The sequence below is a fragment of the Mustela nivalis genome (assembly GCF_964662115.1).
Source record: "Mustela nivalis genome assembly, chromosome: 1".
NCBI lineage: Eukaryota > Metazoa > Chordata > Mammalia > Carnivora > Mustelidae > Mustela > Mustela nivalis.
Window position 1 is genome coordinate 184,459,334 of NC_139020.1, and position 24,243 is coordinate 184,483,576.

The following is a 24,243-nucleotide window of genomic DNA, read 5'->3' on the forward strand; positions in this document are numbered from 1 at the left end:
GCTCTGTTATATCAGCTACTGCCCCAGGGTCAAGAATTAGTTTTGACTGTTTTGACAGATTTAGACCTGTCATTTCTAGCAATAAGTTAGGCACTACGTTCTCAATGATAGAGGATCCAAAATCCATTTTTTTTTTTTTAAAGTTTGGGAGTGCTTGCTAAAGGGCAAGTGTGCTATGGCAGAACATAAAATATATTGTTCTGAGGTAGGGATGACTTCATCTGAAACCTAGAGTTTTTGTAAGTTATTAGAGTAAATTCCATTATACATGGTTATAATAAGTATTGAAGTGAGAGTACTCCTCCCCCTACCCCCCACCATAGTTCCAACCTCTCTGTGAATCGGCACCGTCATCTATCGAGGAATAACCTGGAACATTTCAGTATTGTCATCACGGAGCCCCGATTTGACCCTCTGAAAAAGTGCATATGCTGTTGCGGAATGCGTTTAGAACTGCTTATTTTAGGATTAAGGGGTATAGAATGAAGGGATACGATTAATCCCGTTGATAGCCCCTATCATTTTACCAGCAGACGAGGCAGAAAGCTTGGGTTCACATTACATATGTGGAGAAGTATGCCGCAGCGCTACTGCGTGTGAGTGTGGGGCAAGGGGGGAAACCTTATCGCCTTTGTGTGAACAGAAAACGGCATGTGCCTTTTTAACCTCTTAATTAAATAATCACCATTCAAAAACTTTGCTCGCTGGAAAGTCTGCCGTGTTGGTTTTATTGCAGGATAGGTTTGTGTAAAAGACTCAAAGCTCAGGTTGCTTTTTTTGAGCTTTCCTAAATTATCTGAGAAGAGTGTTAAATTGGGTAATAAAAAAAAATGTCTGAGGAAGAATTGGATGACATTTTGGGGTCAAGTTTGATTTATAAAACACACTGGGAAGTTGATTTATAAAAAGCATGTAGGGAATTTATTCATTCAAGAAAATTTATGTGCCTACTATGACCTCATATACCCTGAAATAAAATTATAACATGTAAGTATGTATTTTGAATTGGATGTCCTCCCTCGATGCTTATCATATATAGGTATATATACCATGCATATGCCTTTATGAATATTCATGTGTGTATGTGTACATAACTTTGTTTTTTAAGGCAAATGGTGGTATACCATAGCTACCTCCTCTTTGTCATTAAGCAGTAGATCTTGGACAGCTTTTAATATCAGTTACATAAATATTCTTTTTTTAAAAAAGTCTGTAAAATCCCATTATATAGCTGTACCATAATTTATTTTTACCAGATCTTCACTGATGATCATTTAGGATATTTAAAATTTCTGGTTGTTGCAAATGTTGCTTGAGTAGACATTCTTATCTGTAGATCGTCATTGCCTTTATGCATGAATATATCTCTAGGACACATTTCTAAAAGTGGGATCCCCGAATCAAAGGGAATACATGTCTCAATTACATAAATATTGTTAGAAGGAAAAAAGTTGGTTTTTGAAGAATGTAGCTATCAGCATGTATGGGGGTAGAACACTGGTTTTCAATGGCTAAGCATTTAAGTTCAACCAACTCCTTGGAATGCCAATTAAAACCTTTTTTATTGTGGTAAAGTAAACATAACCGGAATGCCATTTGTATTCATTACTCTGATTGGCCAGCCTCAAGTTTTTGCAAAACCACTAAATTGGATTTAACCTCACTGTACTGAGGTAGAAGTTATTCAGTATTTTTCTCCTGATGGAGTCTCTGTGGGAGTAAGACACGCCATCCCTACCGCAGACAAGCTGTCAACATTCAGCTCCTGCCCCTGCCTGCCGTGTGGTGCTAAATGTCGGGTGTGTCCTAGTGAGAGTGCGTGCTCTGCAGCAAGGTTGGGTGGAAGGAGGCAGGGGGCTGGGTGTTGGCGATTTTGAAGCTGCGCTGATTGCTCTCATCTCATCTCTGGGTCTTGATGTGCATATCTGTAAAAATCAAGGGATTGAGTAAATAAGCAAATAAAACCCCTTTCACTCATTTTTCCCATCACACCCTCCAGAACGGTTTCTGGAATTAAACCTTGAACCCGGTTTGAAAAGCACAGGTTAAATGTGCCTGAAAGCAGTTTCTTCTGTCTCCACCATATGCCTGCTCTACTCCCGACGTCTGTTCCTTCTTGTCTTAGCAGCTGCCCTTGCCCCCAGCAGCTTTCCCCATTTCCACCTTTTCACCCCACTAATCGATTTTCCGTGCAGCACGCAGATACAAAGCAGTGGTTCTTATGAAATATTGAGCAGATACAAACATACTGATAAAATATGTATAAGGCATAAACAGTAGCAACACAATGATTGCCTGTGAGCCTACCACCTGGCTTTAGGAGAAAGAACCTTATTGTCTTTTCTGATTCCATTTTCTCCCTGCCCCCTCCCCTCCACCCCCCACTGTCAGCCCTTTCCACCCAGAGGTAACCATTCTCCTGAATTAGGAGTTTATCATCTCCTTGCTTTGTGTACAAGTTTTGCTCCAAGTGTGTTTCCCTGATAGTCTTTTGTTTGCTTTTCCCATTGTCCTTTGGGATAAACAGGCAAGAGCTTCTGTGATGCAGGTACCCAGGAGTGGCCTTGCAGGAGCATGGGTCTGTGTTGGGGAAACTTACCTAGATAATGACCTGTGGTTTCCCAAGGATGTTTGTTTTGGTTTCTGCTCCCATCAGTGGGTAGGGTTCTTCTTATCTTCCTCCTTCCCATGCTTGGTTGGTTAGCTCTCCCCTCATCCTTGTACATGCGGCTTCTTCTGCATGGAAGGGGCATTCCTGTTTCTCCCAGCCCTGGGCGCTCCTTCACAGAGCCTCTAGCTCTCAGTATAATAAATCGTCACCTTCTCAGAACACTGCTCCCATCATATGCCCCCTGGTCCCAAGCTTGTAAGCTCTGGGAAGGCAGGACCCACATGTGCTGGTTCATCATTGCAGCCCTGGGGGCCCAGCCCAGTGCCGGGGGGAAGGTGCTCAGTACGTAGTCGGTATCATGAGTAAGTGACTGAGTGAGTCCGGTCCTTGCCAGCCTACAGTCCCCTGGTCCAGTGACATGAAATAAGGATATGAGAAAGTTAAACGGAACCTGCTTCATGTTTGCCTCTGGCTTCAAGGCAGTTTGGTGATGGAGATGGTAACCGAAGACCTGGATGGTGTGTCAATTACATGCTGCTTGGGTAGAGAAGAACGTTTTGGACACCAGATACCAAAAACGAGGTCCCTTTGAAATAATTGAGTAACCAGAGCATAAAGAAGTGGAGGTTTTATGGTTGCTAACCTTCAAAAGAAGAAAGGTGAGCAGCGGTGCTCTTGGGGTACAGAATGAACCTATATTCCAGCCAGCATTATGTGAACCAGGAAAAAAACAAAACAAAACAAAACAAAACAAAACAAAAACCAACCCCCAAAACGGACAATGATCCTAGATGAGAGGCCTGGGCACGTTTTACTCAAGAGCCCAGATTCCCAGTGTGGACGGCCTACCTGTTGCTGTTGGTTTTTCTGCCTTGCATGCACAGCAGTGGGATTTTTTCAGTCCTTCGTGGTAGCACGTTGCCTTGGAGGGAAGCGCGTTGGAAGCTGAGCCCCACAGCTGCAGGCCGGATAGACTGGGAGGGCGGGCATCCGTCCGTTGTTGCAAATTAAGCAAGTGGCTGGACTGACATCCATAAAGAATGAGATCCCTGACACACGATCACTCAGCCAGCAAAGCCCTTTCTCCTGCATAGTCCTGTGAAATTGAAATGGGAGGAAGTAAAGGTGCCCAGCGTTCCTGAGAAGTCCCAGCCGCAGAGGTGCCCCCGCCCTGGGAGGGGGAGGGGTGCTAATAGGCCCAACTGGAATCTCAGTTTGCTCATCTACCTGCTCTGTCAACCCCAGCACGTTACTTACTTCTCTGTGCCTCGGTTTCCTCATCTGTAACATAGGAATATGAATACCCACCTTAACAGGTTTCCAGCACAGAACAAGTGATAGAAGGAAGGCAAACCATTTGGGATAATGACTGACACCTAGGACGTTTCTGGATTTCTTTCTTTCTTTCTTTTTTAATATATTTTTTAAAGATCTTATGTATTTATTTGTCAGAGAGAGAGAGCGAGTGAGCGAGTGTAGGCAGGCAGAGTGGCTGCAGAGGCAGAGGGAGAAGCAGGTTTCCCACCGAGCAAGGAGCCCGATGTGGGACTCGATCCAAGGATGCTGGGATCATGACCTGACTTGAAGGCAGCCGCTTAACCAACTGAGCCACCCAGCAATCCAGGCGTCCCTGGATTTCTTTCTTTTAAAGAATTATCTTTCTCTCTCTCTCTGCCTGTCTCTCTGCTTACTTGTGATCTTGGTCTGTCAAATAAATAAAATCTTAAAAAAAAAAAAAAGAATTATCTTTATTTTATCCACAAGGGGCCAGGGGCAATGCAAAGGAGGTTGACTTCTTGGGGTATGTATTGGAAAGTGGCCGGAGCCTAGATCTGGGACTGTTCGCCAGTGTTCTCTGCACGCACTCCTTTCTACTCGGGCGAGTAGCTCGAATAACTTAAACCTCCCTTGATTAAACTGTTGCTAGGAAGGGGCTACTCTTACTTTTTAAAACATTTCTCAGGTCTTTTTTGTTTTAGCGTGTTTCTTAATGGCTTATGACTTAAACTGGGAGGATTAAAACTGAGGGAATGGCAGTGGGCTCCAGGTACAGAGGACGCTGAAGACTGGTTAAAAATGAGTCAAGAAGTGAACAGAGGGCTAAGGAGAGCTTTCGGAGTCTCAGCCTCCACACCACACACCTGTCTGGGGCCCTGGCTTGCGCCCTGACGTGGGAGGCCCGCTGCACATCTGTGAGCAAGAGGAAGTTGGTTGGTTTGTTTGTTTTTGTGAAAAATCAGCTCAGTGTGAAAAGAATAAGCAGGCTGACTTGTGATAACTAGTCACCCACCTTAGTAGAAAAATCCCCTTCTAATGGTGCTTACTTTCCACCGGCCACCAGATCCCCCCATTTCAGCCCTGGCCTTATCCCAACATCCTTCGAGAACACTGTTTCTTAACCTGGCTGCCCCTGATGAAAAGTCAGAGCACCCCTGCACGTGGGTGGAGACGGTTTTACATCTTTGTTTCTACTAACCCCTACTTGAACTTCGGGCGTTTCCCTCAATTATGCAGGCGACAAGCTAGGGTAATAACACGAGCAGTACCTCTGACTCTGTCCCCAATAAATATTCCAGATGTCTTCATGTCCCATAGTGGGACATGGACGTTATCTGGAAATATCATTTACTTAGAAAATTAGGCTGCTTAGGAATTATGGTATTACCAAACTTGGTGCTGGATCTCCATGTAGCATATGCTAATAAGTACTTGATCACCACATATACTAAATCATGTAAATTATAACTTGCATATAAAACTTGCTAACAGGAGCACCCGGGTGGCTCAATCAGTTAAGCATCTGACTCTTGATTTCAGCTCAGGTCTTGATCTCCTGGCCTGCTCTCTCTCACTCTCTCTCACTCTCTCTCAATCTAAAAAAACCAAAATACCTTAGTAACATAACTTATATGTAGGTCTATATAAATAGACAATATATACTCTATGCACATAGGATATACTGTTATGTAGTATATATACCATATATACTAACATAAAAGGACATACTTTGCTACATCAAATTGAAAATTTTAATATCTATGTATTTGACTGGTTTCCCTTATAATCGGATATATTTTATTTTACTCCCTTTGGGTAGGGGTTCCGGGGCTTCACTAGATGCCCCAAAGGAGAGTAAGGCCCAGAAAGATGAAGAATTCTGACACTTGTTTGGAGAGAGGAGATGAAGAGAGAGAGGGATGCCCTCCCATATTTTGTTATCTCTCTTGAGAAGCCTGTGAACACAGTAGAATTGTGAGTTTGGGGGTTTAAGTGTGGCTTTTCAGAACCACGCCATTGAGTGGTCTTTGTGGTTTTTTTTTTTTTTTTTTTAAGATTTTATTTATTTATTCGACAGACAGAGATCACAAGTAGGCAGAGAAGCAGGCAGAGAGAGAGGAGGAAGCAGGCTCCCTCCTGATTCCAGGACCCCGGGATCATGACCTGAGCCGAAGGCAGAGGCCTTAACCCACAGAGCTGCCCAGGCGCCCTGAGTGGTCTTTGTTTTTAAATCAGATGTTGCTTTTCACAGTGAGAAGCCTTTGGTTCTGCAGAGACTCGTCCCCTCCCTTCAGTGTTTTATGAAGCATCTTTTTCTCAGATTGGCTGAGGACCGAGTCAAAAGCAGACTCTCGGGAGGGGAGTGGGAGCTTCCATGTGTCTCTGCCTCTCCCCCTGCTCACTGAAAAACCCACTGCACACACACAGTGTGCCCTTCGGCTGCCCTCCTTCGATGGCATGATGAGCCCTTCTCTCCAGCCCTTGTCCTGAGCAGCATTTGAGAGGTGAGAAGGCCACGTTCTCCAGGATGTCTCCAGGCGCCACCACGAGCACCTCAGGGTACTGCCCTGTGTCAGTGATCCGTTCACTTGCAAGGAACTGGGCCTGACACCTCCCTCTGTTTCACACAAGAAGCACTGCTCAGAACACAGTTTCCCAAAGCCAGCCACTCCCACCCGGGCGCCCTCTGTGGCCTCCAGCCAGATCTAGGTGCCGTCCTGATGGCCTGAGAAGTAATTTCAAGTGGCAGTTCTGCTCAGGAGGCCTGGCTCTGGGCTCAGACTGCCTTGGTTCCCACCCCAGCTCCACCAGGAATGACTGTGTGTCTTTAGGCAAGTTAGTTAACCTCTCTGGGCCTTAGTGTCCACTCACCCATCCCTGAACTCAGGGTTGGAAGAGTACTTATCTTACGGGATTGTGAGGAGAATTAAGTAAATTAATGTGTGTGAGGTCCAGAGAGTAGTGCGTGACTCCTAAGAAGCACCCCGTTAAGAATTGGCTGTTGAAATGAGTGATTGTTGACTTTTAATTTTGTTAGCATCGGCTTATAAAAGTCCAAATGAATATCATTTAGAAAGGGAATTAGATAACAGGGAGGGGGAAAAAAAAACACAACCCAAGTGTGAAAACAGGGAGGACCGTGGTCTCTGTGAAAGGCCTGAACTCCAGGGGCAGGGAGTGGGAATTCCTGAGGCAGACAGAAAGCTTGGGCATGGGCGGGGAGCCTGGTCCCTCACCACAAGGAAGGTTGAGGGCAGGACCACAGTGGTCAGACTGTGCAGAGGATCCAGATCTGAGGCAGGGGAAGGTTGAGCTGGGTTAGGAATATGAGAGAAGAGTCAGAGACGCTGGATGACACAGGGTTTAAGGCTGGTGGGCACGCCAGGCCGAGGGATGCGGGGAAGAGCCAAGCCGGGACAGAGAGAGGCCGGATGGAGCCTGAGAAGGAGCTCCAAGAATGGAAGCTGGGGCGGGGGGGAGGAACGGGGGCCAGAGGAGGCATGGGGGGTGCTGAGAAGGAAGTGGGGGTTAATGGTTTAAGGCATGGAATTTAGATGGAGGTATGGGTACCCAACGGTATGTAATGACTTTTCCAAGGGATTTGCTTATGTGGAAATTGTTTTTTTGTGTTCTTCTTTTTTCTTTTTAAGATTTGGTTATTTATTTGAGAGAGCTTGAGAGACAGAGAGAGAGCAGAATAAGAGAGCACTAGCAGGAGTGGAGGGGCAGAAGGAAGAGAAGCCGACTCCCCACTGAGATAGGAGGCGGATATGAAACTCCATCCTAGGACCCTGGGATCAGGACCTGAGCCGAAGGTAGACCTATTAACCTATTGAGCCACCCAGGTGTCCCGGAAGTTGGATTTTTTGTTTGTTTGTTTGTTTTGTTTTGTTTTTTAAAGGTTTTATTTATTTGACACAGAGATAGAGAGTAGAGGTGGCAGAGCAGCAGGGAGAGGGAGAAGCAGACTCCCTGATAAGCAGGCAGCCTGATGCAGGGCTTGAGTCCAGGACCCTGGGATCATGACCTGAGTCGAAGGCAGACACTTAACTGACTGAGCCACCCAGGCGCCCCCAGAAGTTGTTTTTTTGAACGCTTTTTATTTCAGTATTATATGTAGAGATAAAAGTGTCTAAATCAGGGGCACCTGGGTGGCTCAGTGGGTTAAAGCCTCTGCCTTTGGCTCAGGTCATGATCCCAGGGTGCTGGCATCGAGCTCCACGTCGAGCTCTCTGCTCAGCAAAGGAGCCTGACTCTCCTTCTCCCTCTGCCTGCTCCTCTGCCTGCTTGTGATCTCTGTCCAATAAATAAGTAAAATCTTTAGAAAAAAAAAAAAAGTGTCCAAATCAAACCTGCAAAATTTCCCCAAATTACACACTCAGGACCTAGATCAAGAAACCACATGACCCGCCTTTCCACACTCAGTGCTCCCACCAGTGGTATGTGCACTGTGCTGTGGGAGATGTGCGGAAGAGTAAATGGGAGAGGCATAGTCACCCCCGTGGGGACTTCCCCTTCATGCCGGAGTCCGTGAGGTTTAGGTGTACATCCTGTAACAAGGGGGTTTCATAGATTATCTTTCCTCAGTTATGGTTGACAATAAATGGGAATGGTTGACCACTTCTCTGCCCAATGTTTCCCCTTGGGGCAAAGATACAAAATGCAAATAAGGAACCAAATACAAAGGGAAGGAAATCAGTGTGTGTTGGGTCCCTGTTTGTGGCAGCTGCTGGGCCAGGGGCTTTATGTATTCTGTCCTTCAGGCCTCACGATAACCTCACAAGGTCAGTGTCCATTTTACAGAGGGTAAAACTGAGTCTCAGGGCTTAGCTCTTGGCTTTGCTCTTGCTGCTGGTAAATGTCAGAATCCGCATCCCAGCCCAGGTCTGTCTGGTCTGAAAAGCCCGGCTACATGGCTCAACTTTGCTCATCTTCACAGCTTCTGATGCACAGGAGAATTCTATGAGACCTACAGAGTTTTGCGAGGATTAAAAGATAATATCCCAATAAACTTAGGAAGGGGCCTGACACATATTAAGTTGCCCCATAAATACTAATTACTTCATCTGACAAAGAGGTGTTTAATAAACGTTAACTTGTATTATTGTTTTTAAGCCTCTAGGCCGAGAACTATTTGTTCAGACTCCTTATTGAGTGTGTCTTTAATGTTATCTGGTAATGGCTACTCCTTGGAGCTAAAAGATCTAATTGCACCGAGTAAGCTTTTTTAATGATGATGCCTAATAAAAATAGAACCTCTCTTTATCCACTGACTCTTTCATGGTCCCATTAATTCACTTAATTTTTGTTTTCTGCCACGGCAGATAGAGAATCTGTGAATAGAGACCTGCATATTTTGTTTCTTAAAGATTGATTTTTTTTTTTTTTTGCCCTGGTATTCACACTTGTCCTAGCTACTTAAAATTGAAAGGAAAGGAAGAAATGGCATTTGAGAAAGTCATTTTAACATCATCCACTTAAAAAGAAAAGGCAAAACTCTCTGTAAGACATCTAATTTAGAGTATTATGAAAGATTATCTCTGAAAAATGATATGTGTTCATCCAAAAAATTTAAAGCCTTATTACTTTCACTTGAACTGAAATATCAGCAGTGATTTTTAATTAGATTTTTTTTTTTAACTTGCGAAGTTCCCAGGCTAGAATGGAAAAGGTCAAGATAGGTTCTGAAGAAGAAAGATCTCATTTTTATTCTTTGTATTGTATAATCATACTCTTTTTTTTCATGCTTTTATTTTTCCTTCTCAATAGGTGACATTCTAAAAATAATCTTGTGTTGGCTTGTAAGCTTCTTCAGTTTGGCCTAGGATGAATTTTTTTTTTTTTTTTTTTGAGACGTTATCACACATTTGGTTTCCAGTGATAATCTATGTGAACTTAGAAGAATTCCCCTAGCAAAATCTTGTGAGGTCAGCCAGGGCCGATGTTTAACATTTTGGCAACTTATCTCCTTGTTTGTTTAGCATTTCTTAGCCTTTGAAGCTTCCCATAAATAGTCATGAAGTTATCACAGGGAAAATCAGTGAAGATGAATTGATGTTATTCCCAAAGGCAGGTCGAGTGCCAGAAGCTGGCTGGTGTGTCAGAATGGTGGCGGTGGGAGCCACGTTGCCTGCGCTGTGGAAAGCCCCTCTTTGTGGCATAATAAAGTCTGTGCTTCTCCTACTGCCCAACGCTGTTGGATCTTTGATAAGCTTTTTGAAGTTTTATTTCATCCTGGTAGACTGCAGTATGAATTAGGCAACAAACAATGAAAACTGTATCTCCATGCTACTGAGTTAATTTACCAGTGGCCTGGAGTGCTTTTGTGGAGTGGGGGTAGGCAGAGGGGCAAACACCTCCAAGGGACAGCCCATAACATAGGTGCACACCTCAGTGCCAATGTCAGTTACCTAAGGAATTCACAGGAGAGAAGTCTATCAGACTCTGTGGACTGGAACATTGTCCTAATGAATGACCTGCTTTGCTCTAACCTTGGAGGCCGAATGTTGGATGCTCTTCAGGGAAAGTCCTCCCCAATGCCCCACATCAGCTTTAGAAAATGGTGATCCTGTTGGTGGATGATAATGCATTATAAAGGACTTTGTGGGTTCTGCCCTTTCCCCTGACCCTTGACTGTTCTTATAACTGGGACCAAGACAAAGCAGGCTTGAATCTGTGAGCCATTTTAGAACTCAATTCCTTTTTTTCTTTTCTTTTCTTTTTCTTTCTTTCTTTTAAAGATTTTACTTATTTATTTGACAGACAGAGATCATAAGTAGGCAGAGAGGCAGACAGAGAGAGAGGGGGAAGCAGGCTTCCCACTGAGCAGACAGCCCAACTCGAGGCTCAATCCCAGGACTCTGGGACCATGACCCGAGCCAAAGGCAGAGGCTTTAACCCACTGAGCCACCCAGGTGCCCCCAGAACTCAATTTCTTAATACTCAGTGGCTGACTTGAAATTGAAGGATTGGACGAAAAGAAAGATTTCTGCATTCTGGGTGATGTGGAATATCCCAAACAGGTCAGGCAACATTCCCCGAACTGGGAACAGGTGGAGAACACATTTGGGGAGAAGAGGAAGAGCTTCGGTTTGGATAAGATAAGGTTGAGTGGCTTGTGGGACATTCTGATGGAGAAGTTCTAGAGGTTTATCTTAGAGACAGGCTTGGTATATGTCACAGGCTTGGTATATGCTTAGGGCTTGAGGTGAAGAAATAGTCATTAGTGTTTAGGTCATTGCTGGGAGTTAGTTGAAGACATGGGAACAATTTGACCAGGAGAAGGTAGAGACACTCTACCATAAAAAGTGTGATTATTGGTGGAGGATTGCACAGACCCCCCTTCTCCCCGAGACAGAAGCTGGTTTAAATGAATTAGGAATTTTATTTTTATTATGTAATGAGAAATAGTGACTTTGGGCATACAGGGGTGGTGTGCCAGCTTAGCTGTCATCTGAGACACATGCTTCTCTCTTTTCAGCTCATCCCTTGTTAGCATGTGCTCTGTCCTCAAGAGAGGGAGATGGCTTTTCTTGCCTGCCTCCCTCTTCCGCCACCCTACACAAGCACTATATTTGAGGTGCGAAGAAAGGGGAAGGGAGAGGAAGAAGCACTGTTGCAACTGAATCATCTTCTTTCCCAGAAGATTCATCCATGACATCAATGCACATCTTATTGGCCAAAGCATGGTCACATGGCCATCGCTACCTGCATGGGAAGTTAGGAAGTAGAGTTGGTTTATTGCCACCCTGAGTATAACATTGCAGTCCTGGTAGCTAGGCACTGGGCCAAAGGGATGACTAAACAAATGAAGTAAACATTTGGCAAATATTTACTGAATGCTGACTGTATGCAAGAATCTCGAAGCGTCCTTCCTCAAGGTGGCTTTCCTGTCTTGATTGTACAGTCTTCTAACAATTAGATCATGGCCTGTCCTGAGTAAACTGTTTGTGGAGTAGGTACTGTGGGCCAAGGACTGATCTAAGAGCTTGACTTCCATTCTTTCATTTGATCGTCATCTACCACCCTTTGGGACTGGCACTGTTACGTCTGTTTTGCAGGTAGCAGAACTGAGGCATAGAGAGGTTAAGTCTCTTACCTGCTGTCCCATAGCAAGTGATACGATTTTCAGTGCTTTCCACATTTTTGACCCCATGTATGCAACCCAAAGACCTACCTTCTGCTATATCCCTTGCTTTTTCATATCCAGTTCTTTTATACTAGTTCATTTCCCTAGTTAACATAATTCCTCCCTACGTAAAGGCTAAGTGCTACTTTTTTTTTTTAAAAATTCACCTAGAATTTACATTTAAGACAGCGTGCAGTTGAACAGACTCATTTTGTTTGAGAAATGGTGGATTCAAAGGAATGCGGCTCCAGGAGTGGGCTTTTCTCCTGCACCAAAGGGGGAAACATTTGGGGGATGTGGGCAGAGGATTGCAGTGGAGAAAAACCTGACCCCACTGGCAAGATGGTGGCAGGTGAGTTCCCACTGGACCACTTCATCCTTGTGGAAAAGACAGAATGAGAGATGGAAAAGTGTGGGCATTTTACCTTCCATTCTCCTCATGTTGCCTAGCCCTGGTGTGAACAGGAGAAGGAGAACATGACTCTCTTGCTTCTTGTTGGTTTCGGCTTCTGAATCTCTGTGGTCGTGTGGGCTTCTTGCCATGCTGGATGAGATGCTAGTGTTTAAAGGTAAACATTCTTCTAATGCATTGATGAAAGCTGGTGACTTTGTCTAGTTTTCAGCTTGAGACAGGAGCAGTGTCTGTCTCAACATGGGCAGAAAGCTGCCTGGAATAGACCAGGAGAGAGGGCTATTGTTCTCCAAGATGGCTCCTTTATCAAGTGTGTTATGAAGAATAATTTACCTCTATATCAGATTTCTTATTCTGATGCTGTCAACACGTGGATTGGATAACTCATGGTTATGGGGGGTTGTCTTGTCTATTGTAGGACATTTAGCAGCATCCCTGATTTTGATGCACTGGTTGCCAGTTGTGGCAATCCAAAATGTCTTTAGCTGTCACACATGTCACTACATGTTCCCCATGTTACGACTATCCCCAGTCCAGAGCCGTTGCTCTACTTAAGTTGACCTTGTGTGCTAAATTCAAAACCCTAGCTGGACCTACGGTGTAACTCCACTCCATATTTTTTTTTCTAGCTATATTGAGATAAAATTCACACATAACATTTTCAGCCCATATTTGTAAGACTCCTATAAAGCTATCACATATGAGATGTTTGTGGCTTAGGGAAATACCATGCCATGACATCGGACAGAGACAAAACTCTACTTGTAACATACCATGGAACTATTTATCCAATAAATATCTACTGAGTGCCAGTCGTATGCAAGGCACTGAACTATAATGCCTGTGTACCGCAGGATAAACTAGAGATACATTTTGTGCCCTCATAGAGCTTCTACTCTACCTCTTTGTGCTCCTGAATCCTGAAACATCAAATTATAGATTTGATTAAATTGCAACAAATGCTCCACAGGGAAGGATAAGATGACCTGACCAGTCTGAATAAACCAGAGAAGGTGATGTTTAATCATTTAATCTAAAAGATGAACAGGTGAAATGGGGGAGAGGGAGAAAAAGCCTCCTCGGCAGAGGAAATAGCATGTGCAAAGGCCCTGAGGCAGGGAGGAACATAACATATTTGATGTATAAAAACCAGGGCAGCTGATCTGCAGAAAATAAGGCAGAGGGTAAGAAAGGTGAGATGGAAGAAGGCTGTTGGGTCTCATATCATCTCAGGAAGTTAAGACTTTATCTTAAGGATGGTAGGAGGCCATTGATTTTACACGGGGGGAGTTATACGTTTCACTTGGTGCTTTAAAAGATAAATCTGTCTCTGTCCAGAAAGCACAGGTTTCTCTCCAGACCTCGAGGGATTGATCTTGTCCCATGCCGGCTGACCCTGATGGCAGTCTTTTGAGGTTACCGCGGCCGTTGGTGCCTCTGCCCATCCTCCAACCACCCTAGTTTGGAACCTTTTAAAACTTTAAATAAAAGAAGCAATTTCTGTCCATGTTCTCCCTTTGTTCTCCTTCTTTAAACAGTGATTGAAGCTGGGCTCAGATATCTGAAAACCCCAGAGAAGAAAATGATTTCCATAGCAGCCGTAACCATGGGAAACCTTCAAAATAGCTCCCATTCCTATATTCCGCTCTGCTCTATTGGTTGGCTAGAAATGAGGGCTCACATTTTGGTGTTCTTCTTCTTGTCAAAATCCATGTAGATGAGAGTTGTCTTTTCATTTCCACATATATCTTATCATAGCTTGAGAATCAAAGGATGGCATATTTGGGGTGAGGAAGAAAAGATGAAGCCACTAGGGTACCTTCATTTGTTCATAAGCTGAGTCGCTGAAGTCGAAGGTTGATTTAGAAGACAAGATCTCAGGTTGCTTTTCCTGTTGCTTGTGTCTCCCCCCCCCCCCCCCAAGATGTATGCTAGGACCAAGGCCATCTTCTTTGAGAGGTATCAGGAGAAAACAATTTTTTTTTTCCTTTTTGAGAAATTGAAAGTGCTTTTCATCAGTTTCCCTTCCATTTTGCTCTCCCAGTCTCTTGGTAATGAGTCATCTCTTTGTCCCTTCAGAGATGCTCAAAATTCTTCCAGAAACACGTGATTCCCCTTTGGAGGGTTTCTGTCATAAAAATCAGGACACTTTTTGGTGGGAGGGGAGGGGGAGCTGAAACTACAGTCCAGTGCCCCTTTCTGGGGGTGGGTACAGGGCAGAAACAGGCTGATCAGTGTTGCTCCTGATGAACAGAATGTAATGAAACGCAGGCATGACAATGAATCAGAAGTTACTGCTGCAGAAGTTAATAAGGAGACTGGAACATATGAGTGTAGTGTTTGCTTTTGGAATTTAGCCAGGCCTCTGGGAGAGGCTCAGGAGGAAAGCCGAGAAAGGAAATACAAAGTTCAGGCAAGTCCGTTATGTGCATTCTCCTTTCCAAAATGTTTGAAAACCATGTCGAGAAATGCATTGCCTAAGCTAAAGCAGCTGCCGGCAACTTTAATGTTCCTAGCTTTCCTGGGTCACCAGATAACGGGGTAACTTCTCCAAGATCTCCCTGTGTACGATTGAACACTGGGGCGGGGGTGGGGAGACTTCCTTTAGGCCACATCCTTATCCTAACAGGACGACATCCTTTTACCTCCGGAACTCGCTGGATAAAAAGGAATGATGACGGTGGTGGCATTGGGCTTACTGCCCGTTGTCCTTTGAGGTTTATGTTTTCAAACAAGGCATCGAGGACCGGACAGGCGGTCAGCCGGAAACGTGACGCAGGAATTGAAGAGATTTACCCTGGTTCCAGAGTTTGGCCTGGCCTTCCAGAGGTCTCCCTTGGACATTCATGCACCTGATGAGAGAGTTTGCCTGTAAAAATTGAATAAGATGACCCACACAGCTAGCCTACCCTGCACTCCACAAATGTCCGTTCCTGTCTCTTATTAAACTTTTATAAGGGCAATCTTAAGAGATGACAATCTGTCTGATGGAAGCTTGTCGGGATGGGCATGTTGAGAATTCTTCCACAACTACGGTTGTCCCTGAGATGGGTGGCATAAGATCAAATCACGAGGTCTGGAATGGTAGTGGCAGTCTGCTTAGTCTCTCTGTTGCTTGCAGGGGAGACCAGCTAGGGTGAAGGCCGTCCTTTCTCTCCTGTCTGCAGCATGAGGCCTCGGACAGTGAGCCTTACTAGCATGAGGCAGCCTCTTCGAGGCCAATGACACTGCCTGGTCACCACCCGAGACACTGGTTCCCATGCTGAGAAAACGCACATTACCACGATCTGCCTGTTAATATGTTCTTCCTGGTAAGTCATTAATTATTAACTAACAGATGTCTCTATGTCCTTTAGACGGTGATTGGAATCGCCAGAAGTATGCGCTCCTCTCTCAAGGGTACCTTGAGAAATTTCTAGATGGAGATTTCCTTCACAGATTCTGTTGTTCAATTCTTGATAAGGAGAACATTCTTCTTGCGTCATTTCAGAGTAAACTACCTTTCCTTCCTGTCTTGCAGAATCTCGGACCTGGGAAGACTCCCAGAGAGTTCCTGGTCGGTCTGGTTGAGAAAACAGATTGACAAGGAGCGGAAGTGACTTTTCTTAAGAGAGCATACTAGGTGGCAAAGCCCAGGCCACAAGGGTCTCCTGGGGTGATTTACCAACTAAATTCTAGACATTCTGTAAACATTTTTTAATACTTATCAAAGGTTACTAGACTAGTGATAAATGTAAAATGCATCTTTTCCAGCAAAAGCTTTTTGAACAATAAACATTTTAATTGCATAAGATTTTGGTCACTAAAGTCTCCCTTCAGCTAAAACCTGACCCGTCCACGGTGATTGGCAGGCAGAAGATGTGAGGGGTGGCGGGGAGGGGACTGTGGGAGATCTTCTTCCTTTTAAAGCTTGCCTTTAACAAGGATTGATTTTTGTCGTGAAGGTATCTGATTCTAGAAGATGGGGAGATTGATGTTTCCGATCCTTTTGTGGATGTTATCTGGGGGAGGTGTTGACTTCAGCCAAGCCTAGATGCCGTCCTTGGTACTCCTGATATCTTAGTTTGTGGGTGAGGGGCTGGAACTCGCTAAGCTCCTGTTTCTCCCCTAAAGCACCATGAAGACCATAATACTGCTTTGATAAGGTTATTGTGTAACTAAAATGGTGTATAGTCCATGTAAAGCCTTGAGCACAGTGCCTGGCGATAGCTAAAGACTATTATTAGCGCCAAGATCAGCCACTGATTTCCACTCTTGAACTTGAATCCATGCTAACAAAGAAGGCCCCCTCAACTTCCCTTGTAATATGAACAAGTTATTGAACACTCTGGCTCAATTTTTTTCCCCCCCTAATCTCTTACACTGACTGAATCAGACCATTCTTACCTCTAGGAAAAGATGTTTGTTCGTTGGCTAACCTGTTTTCTCCTAAAGTCTCCTGTGTCCATATTCAGATGGATCTTCTGATTTTAGGCTCCTTATTACCAGGGTCCTGATATACCCACCATATCTCCATATTTTGTTTCCAGTCTTCTTACTTATCCTTGGGAACTCAGGAGTCCTCCAGCAGGGATACAAAAGTTCTATTGAAGACTACGTGGTGAGGGAAAGAACAAGAGATCTTACAGGAACAATGCGGAGACGTGGAGTAGCGGCCCTTTCTCTCACGTGGAACGAATCGAGACTCTCGTCCTGGGGCCGGGTTTCTGCACCGGGATCTCAGAGCCTGTCCTGGAGAGATGTTGTGGAATCCCACCTCTGTCCGTGCTCGGTTGGAGAGGCCGTGCCCTCAGCATGGAGCTGCGGGGTTTAATAATAAAGTTGGACATGTGTAGGTAAAGATGACCCACATGTTTAATATAGTCCAGTATGTGAAGCAAAGTCAGGTCTGATTACAAGCCACATAAAAACTTCACCTAGGCGTGGTCCTCCTTTCTCCCCTCTTCCATCAAAATGTGGATTTCCCGAGGCTCTGTTTTGAGCTGCTCTCCCTGCACTCTTCACCCTTTCTGTGATCCCACAAAACGAGGAACCTCTGAATCCAGCCTTCACGCTCCTAGGTTCCAAGATAGCATTTCACGGGCAGCCCCTTCTCAGACCAACAGGAATGTGAATCATAATATTGGAGCTAACAGAACGCTGTGGTTTTCTACCTCCTTTGAACGCCCCTTGAATTACATTTTCATTGGCTTGGCTCTTTCTCAGTAAATGGGTCTCCTTCAAGTTCCTCTGGCTTTTCATAAGTAGACTGCGATGGTATTTATAAGTATTCCTTATGAGCCACCACGAGTCCTAGTTGGGAAGTACCACTAAAAACAGGAGAGCTCCCTGAAGGTGTCGCTGTGCCTCTGTCCAAGAGTAAGGATAACCTGTATTTGCAAGGCTTTGCATGGTTTTCTAGACCCTTTTGCATATATCATCTCGTGATTCCGGGCCCTGGAAGATTCTCCTGCTTTTGCTTTTGCAGGAGCACTGGTTTCTTGATGATGCAGCCAGGGCTCAGAAGGGGAGGTAGATTGTCTGGCATAGGTGAGGCGGGGCAAAACCAGGCAGGAATCCAGTTCTGACTCTTAGCACAAAGAGCTCTTGGCCTCTGCCCCCAGTGGGCTCTCCATACTTTAGCTATGGTTCATAGTGACCAAGACGTCGGCATCTGAGGACCATGCTTCTATAGCCAAGAAGCTGATGCATCATTTAGTTAAACCTCTCCACAACCCTCAGAAGTGAGTAGGAGCCCCGTTCTACAGGTGAGGAGACAGGTTCAGGGAGGCTATTTTACTCACAATCCAAAGCTACGGAGTTTAGATTTCTGCATCCTGTGCTTTATCCTGCCTTCCTCCAAAATAGTCAAAACTCTAGGCTATATGCTCCTCTGGCCAAGGTGGGCAAGTCTGTAAAAGACTTGGAACAATGACAAGTGCGTTTGCTAAGATTGGGGCTTTTAAAAAGAGAAACTGCAAGTATTTGGGAAGTGCACGTATCCATTAACGTTAAGCAGCCAAAATAGCCCAAAATGGTGACCCATACTCTTGGTCCCAGCTCACAGATTTTTCTTTGCTTGAGCAGAAAACTAACGTCTCTTAGAGCCAAGGATTGGGAAAAGGGGTCAAGAGCTTTTGTAGAAGGTGAGTGGGAGTGGGATTAAGAAGCTGTGCTCGTCCTCATATGACTCAGCCCTAAGGACACCTAGTTATTCTCCTTCTACTCCAGGAAAATTCTACCGTTCACATCCTGTATCAGTTAGCTATTGTCCCAGTAATGATGTGTAACAAATAACCTCAGAACCTTGGTGGCGTGCAACACTATTCATTTTTTCCTCACTCGTGAGTTTGGGGGTTGGCCGAATTGGCTCTGCTTCTCCTGTCTTTCATCCCCTTCTCGGGATCCGTGGCTAACTCAGACAGGCTCTGCTCATGGCCCGGGAGAGGTACCAAAAAAACAAGCTCAAAACCAAACGTGCTTTAAGGCTCAAGTTTGGAGCTGGGGCGTGGTCATTTGTACCTATTTGCCATTGTCCAAAGCAAGTCGTGCGGCCGAGTCGATGCTGAGCAGTGGGAAATAAGGTCCGTGATGAGCCAAAGTGTGGATGCAGGGAGAGGTAAAAATTGGGGCTACTTCAATCAGCTATACATTTCAGTAGGACACGTTTCGGAATTGGCCCTTTTAAATAGTGACTTGAGAGTTTTTGACCTAAAGGATCCCTTTTTGAATATGATGAAAGTTCTACACATGTTCTCCCAGAACACACAATATATACTTAATTTAGCATTCATTTTTTAGGGGCTATCTCAAGTCCAACCATGAGCCCCAAGTTTTTTTTTTTTTTAAGATTTTATTTATTTATTTGACAGACAGAGATCATAGGTAGGCAGAGAGGCAGGCAGAGAGGAGGAAGCAGGCACCCCTCTGAGCAGAGAGCCCAATGCAGCACTCCATCCCAGGACCCTGAGATTATGACCTGAGCCGAAGGCAGAGACTTAACCCACTGAGCCACCCAGGCGCCCCGAATGAGACCCAAGTTTTGATAGCTGGTAGGGGACTGTTGCCTTGATGGCACCCTGTCTTTTCCAAGTGGGGCGTGAGACAGTATGGTGCCACTCCAGCCTCTCGTCAAGTTCTTCGCCCTTCCCTGTTGCTCATCCCAGATCTTCAGAATTCTTAAATGGGATCACAGTATCGGATGGGTCTTTTTTCCCTTTCCCCTGAAATTAAGAAAGCTTTATCAATCTTTCTTGAGCATTACAAAAAAAAAAAAGTTTCTCCAAACTAATGGGTAAACAAGTACTGTTCTAGGATATTTGCATTTATTCACAGCTAAATGTGAAGGGTAAGGGTTGTGAAACCAAATCCGGTCCATTTCAAGACTATTCCTCCTCTTTCTGATACTTGCTTTGGTCTTTAGATTTGTTTTAAGTGGCTCCTTCTTTGAAGAAAGCACAGTGATATTAAATAGTTTTTATAAAAGCCCTCAAACCCTGCGTAGATCCTCTAAATTATTCTGGATGTTGTTTTGGGCCTGTGACATGTCAGACTCTGAGAATTACTGATTGAGACCAACTACACACCTGAATCAGAAATCTGGAGATTTCTCCCCCACCCCTAAGGAATCATCCAGACTGTTTGATTGCCTCTAGAAATGGAAAATTGCCAGGCATCATTCGTCAGCTGTGACCACGGGATCCTTCTCTCTAATACAGTGTGCAGTCTTCCTCCCGTTCCCAGTACCTGAGAACACTGATAATCAGCACAGTGACCTCTTGAAGTTTGCCCAGCATCTTAACCATGGAAAGAGGAGCCGACTTTCCTTTCATCTATTGATGATTCCTTCAGCTCACCACTTTGGAATTTTGTAACAATTTGTTGTGCACCTGAGACACGGGGATGCTTCAGAAGTGAGCCAGCCTTGATTCTCCCTGTGGGCCCTTCGCTGGATGCGGGGTTGGGAAGGCAGGGACGTGAGCAGATCATTGTGTCGCAACACCTTCCCTCCCAGTCCCAGCCTCTCCTCTAGAATTCTTCATTTGCCTGAGAACCCTGTCAGGTTGTTCTTTCCAGTGGGGGACGGAACTCAAAGAAGAAGTCGGTGTCCTCCAGCCCCAGGGTCCCTCCAGAATTCCTCGACTTTGGTCCCCTGCCTGGCCCCGCAGCTCCCATACCAACCCTTGTTGCACTAATGAAAACCCACAGCAGAGGGCGGTCTCTCACGCTTATCAAGGCTTCCTTTTGCGTGATGCGATTTAATTGAAGAACCCGTAAAAAAGTTCCTTTGATTAGGTTGGCCTCATAAAGGGGAGAAAAGTCCCTTGCTCTCCTAGAAGCCATGTTTTATCTGCAGGAAGGGCCATTTTGTTCTTTGGGGAGAGATCTTCCTCTTCGGCTGGCCCCAAGCCCCCACACAGTTGGGGTTAATTGGTGAAGTTCAAAGACTGAAAGGGGGCTAGTTTTGGAGTCACCTTTCCGGTTTTGTTTGTGTGTTTGTTGTTGTTGTTGTTATTTTACCAAATACACAAAGTGGTAGGGGCACTGAAAACTGTAGCCAGCCTTGCCGATTTCTCAGGCTATCCTAGCTGCTCCTGGCTCACAGGATTAGCCTGGAGAAGATTATTAATGCCAGACATCTGCTTTTCTTTCTTGTGCCTGGCACTCTGCTGAGTCTGTTTGATATAGTACTGCATTTAATAGCCGCAAAAACCTCATAAGGCAGCTATGCTTGCTACTGCCATTTCACAGATGGGAAGATGGAGTCCTGAGGTTAAGGGCTGTGCTGTGTGACCTAGAGCGCGTCGCTGGGGTTCTCTGGGTTTGGATTCGCTCTTTTGTAAGATGAAGGCATTAAAAAGCTTCCCAAATCCCCATTTCCTCTAGGTGCCGGACAAAAATCAAATGAAAAGCACTGAAACCGAACTTATCCTGAAAACGATGACCTCTCTATTGTGTGGGGGACAAGGGCGTTGATGTCAGTGGTGAGGAAGCAAGGTTTTGCTTTTGTCATTGGCTTAAAACGCTCTGAACGGAGCTGAGGGCAGGTCAGAAGCCCGGCATCCCAAGGAGTAACACCCACAGATGATAAAACGTCAAGGCTGGTCCAGTTTTAGCAATCACCTGCCTCAGTTGCCAGGGCATGTTAAACCGTGAGCCGCATTGCTGCTTCTGGAAGCTTGGCCAATCTCCGCATACACGCCTGCTCTCTCAGGAGAGGCAGAAGCAAATCGCGAGCACCTTGAATTATACAAAAGAGATGACTTTCCTTTTGTTTGTCCTGATAAAAATTTACCGGAAAACCTGACTTAACCCCCTTCCTAGCCCGTAAATCTTTCAAAAAGAAAACACATACAGCTTTTGGTGGCCTGTGTCCTTAGACGAAAGTTTATTCTCTGTGGTATCAGCCACCTCTCAGGACTTAGGGGAGTGTTTTCTCATGGTTTTATATTCTGGTGCGTGGACCTCCCAGCAGGCCCCGGGGAGTGCTAGGTGGTACCTGGCGGGGGGGGGGGGGGGGTGTGTGTGTGCACAGGCTGGAGAGGAAACCCCATGCTAAGAGCTTCTGAAGTTACAGCGGCTTTATCTGGGTTGTTTGGGAATTGGGCCAGGCCCATTTATAAAGGGCAGTGGTGATTAGTCAGTGGTGTGGGGACTGTATACATTGTGTAATGAGAAGGAATCATTGTAGAGAGAGAAAATTAAGGGATGAGTGAGAGGTGTTTTTTTGTTGTTGTTGTTTAATTGCTGGATCGAAGCTGTACCCCAGGAAATTGCTGTTTAGTAGGGAAGGTCGGGGCTGGGAAAAATAAATTCCCAAGTCATCCGCCTACCAGTGGTCTTTATATCTGAGATGGAGATGACTTCCAGAAAGAATGGATATAGGACAGAGGGCCTGCCTGAGGCCCAAGGCCTCGCCATGTTCAGAGGATTTGTAGAGGAGAATGAATCAGCAAAGGATTTAAAGGGGGGGGGGGATGCGTCCTTCGATAAATATGCAATGCACACACGCATGCCCACACTCACATGTGCATGTAGCTAAACACTGCTAGGAGTCCTGGATCTGATGTTGCTTTTTACAAATAATTCTCCCCTCCCAAATAACCTTGCCTGGCAAACACGCTATTTTGTCAGAGGAAACAGCAGGAGCTGCTAAGCTCAGATGATGATTCATTATCTGTTAATGGTTTCCCCCTGGGGTGTGTCTCTCTTTCTCACCACCCCCCACCCCCCACCCGCTTTTAGGGGAGATTTCCATGTGCTAGAGAAATCCATCTCTGTAAAATTTCCAGAATTCCCAAGCCTTCTGGACTTCTCTTGATGCACGGAACCCGGGAGCTCCTATGCCAATCCAGAATTAATGCGGTCAACCCGTGCCTGAAATGTGGTTAACTTCTCTAGGGTCGTGCTTATGCTGAGTGATTTTTTTTGTCAAGTGTGCTGGGCAACAGGGTGTCCAGAGAGTGGTCAAACATCATCATTCTGGGTGTTTCTGTGAGTGTGTTGTTGTTGTTTGTTTTTTTTTTAAGATTTTATTTATTTGATAGAGACCTAGAGAAAGAGCACAAGTAGAACTGCAGGCAGAGGGAGAGGGAGAAGCAGGCTCTCTGCTGAGCAGGGAGCTGGACATGGGGCTTGATCCCAGGACGTTGGAATCATCACCTGAGCCAAAGGCAGATGCTTCACCCTTGGAGCCACACAGGCGCCCCTGTGAGGGTGTTTTTGAGTCAGCTTAACACTTAAATGGGTGGACTTGAGTAAAGCAGGTCACTTTCCATAATGTGAGTGGGCCTTGTCTAATCAGTTGAAGGCCTGGATCAACCCAAACCAACAACAACAACAATAGCAAAACCCCACCTTCCCCTGAACAAGAGAGAATTGTCCAGCTGACTGCCTTTGTACTCCATCTGCAATGTTAGCCCTTCCTGCCCAATGACCTTCAAACTGGAACACGGAGTCTCCCTAGGTCCACACCCCTGGCTCACTTGCACATTTCAGACTTCTCGGCCTCCATAATCATGTAAGCCGCTTCCTTATCATTAACAACCTCTCACCTCTGTCTAGATAGAGAGGGCAGGTAGCCCTGCCTCTCTTTGTAATACCAGGCATTTTTTACTATTCTCTACCATCTATCTCTCTGTTCACCTGGGCTTCCAAGGCTTGATCAGGTACCATCGGACTCTTGTCCTGAGACCCCCATGTGCTGCGGGACAGCACCCACAGGGCTTGGAGGCCTTCGTACTGTATACATTCAGTGCAGACTTACTGCCGACCCCCATGCTAGGAGCCCTGCCCTCGCTAAGAGGTTGCCAACTGCATAATGGCCAGGAAACTGGTCTTCCCCTGTTCTGTTCACCATTTGAACTCTGCCCAGCACAGCAGTCTGCTGACAAACAGCATTCCTGGTTTCTTTTACAGGCTTTGCAGATTGTTCCCTAGAACTAGTGAACCGAAAGTAACAGAAGAATGGGAGAGTCACCCTGGATTTCCTGTGCTTTATCAAGTACACATTCGGGGCCTGAAAAGGTGTCCAAAGGCATTTTCTCATAAATGTTTATGATTGGTTTTGAAGACCTCACCTACATTCAATCATTGAAACATCACAGGATTCCTTCCCCTGTTTTGTGGGTATAAAAACAACTATTTCCCAGGATTGAAGTTTAGTCATTGGGCACGGAAACAACGATGCTGGGGTTACCCTGATGACCAACCTTGCTACCGAGCCTGGGTGGCAGGGAGGGAGGCCTGCCATTGTACCACGGCTGGGGCAGCAGGGGCCTGGGGCGACGGATGGACGGAGGCAGGCCCCTGCAGCACCAGCCGCGGCACTGGCTG

At 45.4% G+C, this 24,243-nt stretch overlaps 1 protein-coding gene and 1 long non-coding RNA gene across 2 annotated transcripts in view; one reads left to right on the forward strand and one right to left on the reverse strand.

Annotated features, from left to right (window-relative positions):
- The window catches only part of PRICKLE2 (prickle planar cell polarity protein 2), a 320,594-nt gene that overhangs the window by 16,837 nt on the left and 279,514 nt on the right, over positions 1-24,243 (forward strand). The window lies entirely within an intron of this gene.
- LOC309841201 lies at positions 1,551-4,500 on the reverse strand. Its single transcript, XR_014299046.1, has 3 exons — positions 3,461-4,500; positions 2,600-2,736; positions 1,551-1,925 (listed from the first exon to the last, which is right to left on the reverse strand). It is a non-coding gene; the product is annotated as an uncharacterized lncRNA (long non-coding RNA).